The sequence below is a fragment of the Tursiops truncatus genome, chromosome 13 (assembly GCF_011762595.2).
Source record: "Tursiops truncatus isolate mTurTru1 chromosome 13, mTurTru1.mat.Y, whole genome shotgun sequence".
In the NCBI taxonomy this organism is placed as follows: domain Eukaryota; kingdom Metazoa; phylum Chordata; class Mammalia; order Artiodactyla; family Delphinidae; genus Tursiops; species Tursiops truncatus.
The window spans coordinates 39,710,266-39,721,411 of NC_047046.1; the positions used below are offsets into that span (position 1 = coordinate 39,710,266).

Sequence of the window (11,146 nt, forward strand, 5' to 3'; positions counted from 1 at the left end):
ACTTACAGCTCTAAACTGTTTTTCTCTCTCTAATGCCTTCTGGCAGGGAAAGAACACATAATCAAATAGAATGCTTGATGCTAAACCATAAGAACGGCATCTGGGTAAAGTGCCAAATGATGAGCCAAAATTTATGAAAAATGGGGGAAATATCAAAAAGGGTTTGAAAAATTAAATCTTAAGAAGAAACACATGAGTCCATTGCTTGAAGTTTTAATATATTATTATTAAGTAACAAAAACAGTACTACTCATTTCCTATTTCATCATTTTGAAGTTGAGTTATATTCGGAAAAGGATAAAACAAATATTGGACAGAGTAATTGAAGGCTTTGTCCCCAAATGTTTTCTCCCCTAAATCCATATGAAGCCTTAACCCCTATTATGACAACGTATTTAGAAATGGAGCCTTTAAGAAGGTATTAAAAAAAAAAAGGTATAAATGTTAAGTGAAGTCATAGGGGCCCTAATCCAACAGGACTGATGTCCTTATAAGAAGAGGAAGCAACACCAGAGACCTCCCTTCACGCAAGCACAGAGGAAAGGCCATGTGAGGACACACGAGAAGGCAGCTGTCTGCACCCCAAAGAGAGGCCTCACCAGACATCAGCCCTGCACTTTGATCTTGGACTTCTATCCTCCAGAACTGTGAGAAAATTAATTTCTGTTTTTTAAGCCATGCAGTCTGTCGTATTTTGTTATGGTAGCCCAAGCAGACTAATACAAAACCCAAGGTAGATATAGTGTTTTTGGTGGGTGGAATATGGGGAGGGCATCCTACTCCTTCAGCTAATTTAAGAATTTTGCTAAGGTGAAAAATATCCAAGATATTTGGGAAAATTTTTAAAGAGAGAAGATGGTATATGGTAAGACAGTATATTACACATATAGAATTGTTAAAATTATGTTGTTACCATTTGAGCTTGCATGAATTTCTAAAACAACTATTAAGCAGGGTTATTAAAATAGGGAAATACAACAGGTAGGATTTTGGACTTCAGGTGTCTCCGCTACCAACCCCCATAAGCTAGAAGAATATAGACAACATGATGGTAACTTTAGATTAGTTGCAGAGCAACTCCAGACCCTTTGTGTCTTCAGTCAGACCTTCACGTGACAGCAGCCCAGGCCAGCATCATAACTGCAACTCAGGTGGGTCCCTGAGTCAGAGCTACCCAGGGAAGCATGTGCAAATTCTGATTCACAGAAACTGTTAAAAAAAATAAATGTTTGTGAGAACTTCCCTGGTGGTCCAGTGGCTAAGACTGTACTCCCAATGTAGGGAGCCCGGGTTCGATCCCTGGCCAGGGAACTAGATTCCACATGCCACAGCTAAGACCCAGCACAGCCTAAATAAATAAATAAATAAATATTTTTAAAAATAATAATAAATGTTTGTGGTCTTAAGCCATTAAGTTTTGTGGGTAATTTGTATTGGAGCAATAGACAACTAATACAGTGGATAAGACGTTGATTCAAAGTTCAAGAAAGACCAATAGATTTTAATGTAACAGAGTACAAAAAATTCATTGATACAGTTTTGGATTCCAAATTGCAACTAGCCTTTAAGAAATTATGACTTGCTGAGTATTGGTGTATTAAAGAATATCTACAATGATCTGAAAAGGCCATTTATTTACTCCTTTTTCCAACTACCTATCTGTAGGAGGCCCGATTATCCTCATATACTTCAACTAAAACAAAATACCTCAACAGATTGAATACAGAAGTAGATACAAGAATTCAGCTGCCTTCTAATAAGTCAGACATTAAAGAGATTTGGAAAAATATAAAAATGCCATTTTTCTTACTGAAGTTTTGGAAAATACAGTTATTTTTTACTTGCAAATATTCTTTATATTAACATGTTTTGTTATTTTTAAGAGTTTTTTTAAATTTCTCAGTTTTAATTTTGAATATCAATATATTTAACTCACATAAACAAAAGCTCATTGAGGTCTTCAGTAATTTTTGAAAGTAAAAAGGTGTCCTGAGGCCAAAAGTTTGAGAACTGCTGCTCTAACGGATACAAGCATGAGAATGTACTTACAGGAAAGCAGCTAGAATTGGGCTGGAAATCATATCATGTTGTATGTGGATTAGCCAAAGAATTTGAAGGTGGTTAGTCTGGAAAAGATTTAGGACCTAATGTCTATCTTCTAAAAGGAAAGGAGCATTGATTTTTTATAAAGGCAGTGTAGAATGGGAGTTAACAGCAGGAATTTGGTAATCAAACAGACCTGTGTTTGAGACCCACTTATGGTATTAAGAGCTCTGTGGTTTGAGCAATTAAATCATGTTTTTCCTTCCTCTTTTTTTTTTAATTTGATTTTTAAAATTGTGATTAAATATACATATCATAAAATTTACCATTTTAACCATTTTAAAACATACAGTTCAGGGACTTCCCCGGTGGTCCAGTGGTAAAGAATCCACCTTCCAATGCAGGGGATGTGGGTTTGATCCCTGGTCGGGGAACTAAGACCCACATGCTGTGGGGCAGCTAAGCCTGCACACCACAACTACTGAGCTCGCGCGCCTTAAAGAGAGAGCCTGCATGCTGCAAACTACAGAGCCCATGCACTCTGGAGCCCCTGCGTGCCACAACTAGATAGAGAAAACCCTGCAGGCCACAACTAGAGAGAAGCCTGTGCACCGCAGATAGAGAGAAGCCCGAGCACCACAGTGAAAGATCCTGCCTGCCTCAACTAAGACCCGATGCAGCCAAAAAAAGCCATGCGGTTCAGTGGCATTAACTGCATTCACGTTTATTTATTTACTTATTTATTTTTGTGGTACACGGGCCTCTCACTGTTGTGGCCTCTACTGTTGTGGCCTCTCCTGTTGCGGAGCACAGGCTCCAGACGCGCAGGCTCAGCGGCCATGGCTCACGGGCCCAGCCGCTCCACAGCATGTGGGATCTTCCTGGACCGGGGCATGAACCTGTGTCCCCTGCATCGGCAGATGGACTCTTAACCACTGCACCACTAGGGAAGCTCCACATTTATTTTTTAATTTATTTATTTTTGGCTGCGTTGGGTCTTCGTTGCTGCGCGCGGGCTTTCTCTACTTGAGGCGAGCAGGGGCTACTCTTCGTGGTGGTGTGTGGGCTTCTCATTGCGGTGGCTTCTCTTGTTGCGGAGCGCAGGCTCTAGGCATGCGGACTCAGTAGTTGTTGCTCGCAGGCTCTAGAGCGCAGGCTCAGTAGTTGTGACGCACAGGCTTAGTTGCTCTGTGGCATATGGGATCTTCCCGGACCAGGGCTTGAACCCATGTCCCCTGCATTGGCAAGTGGATTCTTAACCACTGTGCCACCAGGGAAGCCCAAGTGCGTTCACATTTTTTATGCAACCATCACCACCATCCATCTCCAAGATTTTTTCATCTCCCCAAACTGAAACTCTGTATCCATCAAACACTAAACTCCCCATTCCTCCAATCTCTGGCAACCGCAATTTTACTGTTTCTCTGAATTTGGGTACTCTAGGCAACTCACATAAATATTAGTCAGTTTGTGCCTGGCTTATTTCACTTAGTGTAATGTCTTCAAGGTTCATCCAGGTTGTAGCATGTGTCAGAATTTCATTGTTTTTAAGGCTGGATAATAGTCCATTGTATGGACATACCGCATTTCCTTTATCCATTCATCTGTCAATAGACACTTGGGTTGTATCCACCTCTTGGCTATCCTAAATAATGCTGCTGTGAACGTGGGTGCACAGATATCTGTTTGTGTCCCTGCTTTTTTTGTGTGTATATACCAAAAAGTGGAATTGCTGAATCATTTAGTAATCCTGTTTAAGTTTTTGAGGAATCTCCATACCATTTTCCATAGCCACTGAACCATTTTACATTCCCACCAGCAATGCACAAGCGTTCCAATTTTTTCTCATCCTCACCAACACTTGCCATATATATTTTAAATAGCCATCCACATGGGTGTGAATCCATGATTGTTTGAAATTTAAGTTTTCCAACTTAATTTTGAAAAAACTCAAACTTACAGAAAAGTTGTATGCCAGTCTCCTAGATTCACCTGTTAACATTTAACCACATTTGCCTATCTCTATATTCTTCGTTGTTATTTTCCTGAATCATTTAAAGGACATTGCAGACATCATGCTTCTTTGTGCCCAAGAACTGTCCTTCAAGTGTGGATCACTTAAGAAGGATAGTCTACAAATTAACATACTTCTATTGGGTCGGCCAAAAAGTTCATTGGGGTTTTTCGGTAACATCTTATGGAAAAACCCCAACGAACTTTTTGGCCAACCCAATATATATTGTCTAATAAATATGCAGTTTACATTCAAATTTCCCCATTTGTCCCCAAAAATGTTTTATAGGGTTTTTTATTTGTATGTAGGATTCAATCATGTTTCACTCATTGAATATGACTGTTATATCTCTTTAGTTTTTCTTAATGTAGAAGTGCCCATTTAGACATTTTAGGTCTCCTTGTTTGCATTTAAAAAAATAAAGATAACTCTAGTATATACTGTTTTATGAGTCTTATATGTCATAATATAGGTGAGGCTCCACTAAAATGTAAGCTTTATGGAGGGAGGGATTTTTATGTTTTTTCACTGGAATTCCAGCACCCTGAATTGTCTTGCATACAATAGGTGCTCAATTAATTTTTGAATGAATGAGTGAATGAATGAATGCCTAACTAAATAATGAGTGGGGGAAAGGAACTTACGCTGTACAACATTTTCCAGTTTTTATACCCAACATGTTAACATCTTTACTTGGACATCTGGTGGGCATCTCAAACTGTCTTTTGTGCTCCACATCTAATTAAAATATATCTAGAATCTGACCACTTTGCATTGCATCCACGGCTACTTCCCTAGTTCAAGTTAGTCTTTTAACTGGTCTCCCTGCTTCTGTTCTTGCCAGTCTCTCTTCCTGTTTCGAACAAGTCTCAACACAACAGCCAGAGTGATCTTTTTTAAACAGAAGTTACATCAGGTCACTTTTTTGTTTAAATTACATGCAGTCGGGTTCAGTTTAAAACAAGTCTTTACTAGCTGTTCAAGAAGGGAACAAGTTCTTTGGCAGGACATGAGCTTCTTACCACCTGAGTTGTAGATACAGGGGCTGGATGACCTCATGGTGGGGTATAGAGGGGCATGAGATGGTTGGTTAGATTAGTTAATTGTTAGCGACTTTTCTATATCTTCTATTACCCTAAACTTAAAAAGAAACTTTTCTGTTTATGAAGATGATGCACATTTATTTTTTAATGCAAATAATGCCAAAGGTAGAAAAAATACAGAAATTACCCACAGTACAAGACAGCCACCATCAATACTATTTCTGACACTTCTTGTATACACATATACGTGCAAATACATATATGTAAGGAAACACGAATTCACACACGAAATACAAAATGAAAAGCAGGTTGTGAAACAGTGATAGTCAAGATTTGCCAGTAAATATAGGCACACAAACTTTTAAAGATAGTTCCTTTTATAAAAATTACACTCATTGTAAAAACCAAAGGGAATTTGAAAAGGTCAAAGACAAAAGTGAAAGTCACAGGCTGTGAGAACTGATACAAAAATGTTGATACATATCCTTCCAGATGTGTCATAAAGCCTGAAAAAGAATTAAAAAACAAGACAAAACAAAACCAAAACTCAGAAAAACAGAAGAGCCTGTGTGTTTTGTGTTTAGGTTTTAGAAGCTGTCAGAAGCACCTTTTAAGCTACTATGGGAGGAACACAAGCTTGTAAAGCTGCTTATCTTAAACACCAGGAGTTACACTGAGCTCTCCGTGGCTCTGGAGAACACAAGCCCACAGTAAGATAAGAAAGAAGAAAAAAATAAACCAATTATGAACTTACAGCTGATTCACTAACACTGGGGCAGTCAGGGCTGGGCAGGTGACCCTAACTCCATTAGGGGTTGAGCTGATTGGAGGCCGCCCCTGTTTTCCCTTCTGCCGATTTTGTAGTTTACCTCCTCCTGGGTAGGCATGCCCTTTAGGGCATCACTGAAAGCCTAGTGGGTACCAGCACCGCTCCTCCACTGCAGCCCCGAAGGTATCTAAAAATACATTTTGCTCAGCTTCTCAGCGTCTTATCTTTCCCCTTCCGCTCAGTGCCTCAGCCTCTCAGCCATCGCTTTCAAAGCAGCAGTTTCCTTGTGGAACGAAGTGGCAGCAACGCCGGACTCTCTTCTCTGGGCCTCCCTGCTCCCCTGGATCATGACTTCTTGGGCTCCAGCTGCCTTGGTAGTTCTCCAGCGCCTTCAGGGAGGATACAAGATCTCCTGCTTTCCCAAAATAATGAAAACAAAGATCCTAATCTTTTTGCTAAATATAAATAATAATAATTCACAAACTTCTATGACTTTAAGTTTGGTTTCTGGAGAACTGTCATTTTCTTTTTGTGATACCATGTTAGTGTTTTTTTTCACAGTGCTTTAAGAGTCACTCCTCTTCTAGATATTTGAAGTAGCAAAACACCTTTCTTATTTAGGTAACCTTTTTTGGTATATAAAGTTACACAAGTAAATTCTAGAACTAAAAATAATGCAGGTAACAAAAATTGAGAAGTATGGGGGAAAGGGAGGTGAGAGGCAGACCAACGTGCTAAATTCCTCATCTTTTTCAGAGCAGAAAGTAACATATACTGCGTGAAGCTGATAAAACAAGGTAAGTATCTGAGAGTTAACGGTGTTATCATCAGAGCTAGAAAGAGAAATTGGTAACAGTGGCTTCCTCTGGACTCTGGCCTTGAGAATTGCTGTGGGGGAGGAATAAGAGGAGATTTTTTTTCACTCGATATCTTCTGTTCTATTGGAATTATTTTAACCCCCATAATGCACTCCTTTCGAATGACAGCATGTTTTTGTTGATTATTTTAACTCTTGATTCTGACAACCAACTGCTTGGTTCATGGAGCCATTGAACCAGACAGTCTTGGGAGAAGTCTTTGAGCTCAAACTCTCCTGTGAGCTTTTTTTTTTTTTTTTTTTTGCGGTACGCAGGCCTGTCACTGCTGTGGTCTCTCCCGTTGTGGAGCACAGGCTCCGGACGCGCAGGCTCCCCGGCCATGGCTCACGGGCCCAGCCGCGGAGTGGGATCTTCCCGGACCGGGGCACGAACCCGTGTCCCCTGCATCAGCAGGCGGACTCTCAACCACTGCGCCACCAGGAAAGCCCTCCTGTGAGCTTCTACTCCAGGAGAGTTGCAAGCAGGGTGGGCAAGAGGCCTACTGTCCTTCCATGGGTTTCAACGTAAAAGCAAGTTTTTAGAAAATTTTGGCTCAAATTATCTTCTAAAACAATGCAATACAGTTAAAAGAACAATACTTTGAAATTGTTTAATGAATTTTTTAAAAATACAACTTTTAATTCCCAATAAAAGTGAATTTTATTTTATTTTTTTAAAGGAAACCAGGATTTTCTTTTTTTTTTTTTTTTAATTTTATTTTTTGCTGCGTTGGGTCTTTGTTGCTGCACGCAGGCTTTCTCTAGTTGCAGCGAGCAGGGGCTACTCTTCGTTGTGATGCATGGGCTTCTCATTACGGTGGCTTCTCTTGTTGCAGAGCACAGGCCCTAGAGCGCGCAGGCTTCAGTAGTTGTGGCATGCGGGCTCTAGAGCACGGGCTCAGTAGTTGTGGTGCACGGGCTCAGTAGTTGTGGCGCACAGGCTTAGTTGCTCCACGGCATGTGGGATCTTCCTGGACTAGGGCTCCAACCCGTGTCCCCTGTACTGGCAGGCGGATTCTTAACCACTGCGCCACCAGGGAAGCCCAAAAGTGTATTTTAATATTAAAATTATTCTGATTTGTATAATGAAGTTTTATTTTTCTCTGAAAATCAAATTGAGCAGAGAAAAAGTGTGGCAGCAATGAAAAGACACCAACACGGAGGTAGAGCTTTGTATCCCTTCTTCAATTTAATCTTTAAAAGAAACAATGGAAACAAACTGTTACACAAATAACTGAAATGAGGAAGGAAACATTTACCTAAGTAACAAAGGAAATTCACGGAAAGAACTTTCTGGCAACAGAAGTAATTATCAGGTGTGGGGGTGAGGGGACGCAAGACAGAGAAGACTCTCCCGGTTCTAATGCTGGCCCGTCATTCATGGTGATTTCCAAGCTGATGCTGGGCACCAACAGATTTAAGTCCTGGTAACATGTGGAACCTCAAAACTCTAGAAATGTCTGCTGGTCCATTTTTAAAGAGTCTTGTTGTTTCCCAATGAAAAGATAACTTTTTTAAATCTGGGAAGAATAGGGAATCCTATATGAGTATGGGACAAATATTCAAATTGTCTTTAATGCTGAACTCTACAGAAAAAAATAAGTTTGTGACTGAAAGAGATAGAGAGGCAAAGACTTGGTTTGCCCAGGGCATTTCTGGATCCTCTGGTTTCTGTGTGGCCTGCAGTGGCTGCCCACGTGCTCAGCATTTCCCGGGCCACAGCCACTGTCGAGATCACTGTGTTCCTGGGCCTCTTGCCCACAGCCGGGCAGATCTCAATGCTGCTTGCAGATCCAAGGTAAGCTGCAGAAGAATTAAGCCTCGTTGTCTGTCAGGAGCAAAAATCTGCCATCATCGACTGAAGCTACCTCTCAGGGAAAAGGGATAAGATACCCAGAGTCAAAGAGACACGACAGTCTTTTCAGAGCAGCCCTCATCCCCCAGCCCCCCACCCCCTGCCAACACAGTGCACTACTGCCTCCCTTGCTTGTGTTTGGCCAACATTCCTGTAGGAGTTGTGTTCAAAATATGCCCTTCTGTGGAGAAGCCTGGGTTCCCTTGGGAGCCCCTTCAATCTCCAGACTTTTCTCATTCCCAGTTGATGGCCTGTTGGTGTTGGGGCATGGGGATGGTGAGAGGGGGAAGTGACCAGGAGGACTCCAGCTTCTTGGCTTGTGCAACTGGATGGATGGAGGTGCTGTTACCCCAGAATTACACCCCTGCCCCTCCCTCGACTAGAAACCAATTACTCGTGTCTGAGTTTCAGGAGAAAGCTGCAAAGAGAAAAAAAATAAGAACTGGTTAGAACCAGCTAGGCCCAAGATGGTGGCAGATTTGACTTCCTGTGGACCTTAAGCCTCATTACATGCTCATGATAATATGTTAGCTAAATGCCACGCCCACCAGCAGCAGTACAGCTGACAACTGCCATGGCAACAACCGGAAGAGCCCACAGAAGGACTGAGAAGGGGAGTTGCATCAGTTCTGGGTCCAAATAAGACCCCTGTTCTTGAATAACTCATGACTATTCCTCCCACTCTTTCCAGTTCCCTCCGTTTTACCTCAACCCTTCTATATTTTTGGTGTCTCTGCCCAAATTGGGTTGAGAAGTTGATTTGCAAGCTAGGTTCTTGCTTCTCCATTCTCTGGCCATTGAATAAAGCTTGTGCTGCTCCAGTCTCAGCATTGGTTTCACTGTTGGCTACGCGAATCTGATTGGAAAAAGAGCCTCCTCTGTGGTCAAGACAAGGGGTCTCACCCGGGCTAGGGCCCCGGAGTGGGTCCAGTCAACCAATTTGGTAACAGTGCTGTTAACTGGGATAGGGGACCCTTGGAGAACACCCTGGTGGGGGTTGATCAGGAGTTTTATTTTAGAGATGACGATTTTCAGGTGCTTTGAGACATCCAAGGGGAGATAAGGAAGTAGGCTACTGATGTAAGGGCTGAGAGACTGTGATACAAATGACACAGGCCCTACTGTCACGGATCTCACAGTACAACAGGAACAGATTATAATCAAATAATTACAAAAATAAATATCAACAAAGTTTCAAGAGAGTGAGGGAGTGATTAAGAGGCACTGAATGCTTCTGGGAAATAACATACAATGACCGAAAAATCTTCGCAAACATAGTGACATGGAGGTCTCTGGGGACCCTGAGGAGCGGTGTTTTGTTCAAATTGATGGAGCAGCATCTGAAAAACTCAGGAAATACGCATGAGATACTATTCTCTGGGTACTTCAGAGAGGAGCTTCAGTAGGGGATATGGGGGAGTGGGTCTATCCCAGGAAGGCTCAGTAGGGTCCTGCTCTGGAACATTTTCAGTGCTCTCTCTAGCCGACTTCCCAGCGCCTTTGTCAAAGCGGACAGCACCCGCTTCCTGAAACAGTCTCCACACGCATCTCTAGAAACAACCCTCTCCCTGGTTTTCTGTCTACTTCTCTTGGCAGGCTCTGCTTGTCCTCCTTTGCTGATTCCTGGTCCTGGCCTCTAAAGGCTGGTTGTGTGTGTGTTTTCCTCTATGTCCCTGTCTCAGGTGATCCCACCCAATTCCACTGCTTCAAATATTCCAATAACTCCCAATTTCTATCTCCAGTTTTGTCACTCTTCTGATGAGCTTCAGACCTATATAGCCATCTGTCTAGCTGTCATTTCTCTGGATTCACATGTTGAAAACCCAACTCTTGATCTTTCCCACTTCCCTGCCAAACTTCTCAAGCCTCTGTATCCTGGAGAATGGTGCCAAAATCCATCTGGTTGTCGAGAATGGACACCTAGGGCGTCATCCGTGATCCTCCCTTCTTCCCTCCCATCTCTGTCTTCTATCTCTTGAATGAGGAGCTACCCCCACCCACCCCCGCCCTCCACCTCAACTATCAAAACCATCAAAAGAGGCTTTCAGACCTGCAAGCTAAACTAGGTTTCCCTGTTGCAAGCTCACAGCAACCAGGTGCTGACCACAGTACTGTTCTCCCTTACTAAGCTCCCTCAGAGGCAGGCTCAAGAAGCCCTCCCAAGAGAAAGGATGCGCTTTCCCTAGACCCGGGGGCAGCCTTGCCCCACGCGAGAACGTGGCCCTAAGCAAGCCTCCCGGAACGGAGTGGGAGGCAGGCCCGGAACGTGTCAGCGAAGGTGCGTCTGGGATCCAGGGCGCCGACGCCCTCCCTCGGCACCCGACAGGCTTCCGGGTCACCCCTCGGCCCTCCGCCCTCGGCCCTCCGCCCGGTGGGCCGCACTGGGACCCCGCCCTCCCGGAAAGGGGAGGAACCTCTAACGGAGAGCGGACCTTGGTCTCGGCCGGTGGGGGAAGCCCCCCTCCCGTGGCCAGGGGGCCGGCGCCGCGAGTCACGTGCCGGAGTGCTGGGGGCGTGGCACCAGGAAGCAGCCTCAGAGCCCGCGAGATCGCCGCCGCCGCCGCCG

At 43.4% G+C, this 11,146-nt stretch overlaps 1 long non-coding RNA gene across 1 annotated transcript; it reads right to left on the reverse strand.

Moving 5' to 3' along the window:
- Window positions 1-7,415: 7,415 nt before the first annotated feature.
- Window positions 7,416-11,131, reverse strand: LOC117307690 (uncharacterized). Its single transcript, XR_004521552.2, has 2 exons — window positions 11,013-11,131; window positions 7,416-8,998 (listed from the first exon to the last, which is right to left on the reverse strand). It is a non-coding gene; the product is annotated as an uncharacterized lncRNA (long non-coding RNA).
- Window positions 11,132-11,146: the final 15 nt, after the last annotated feature.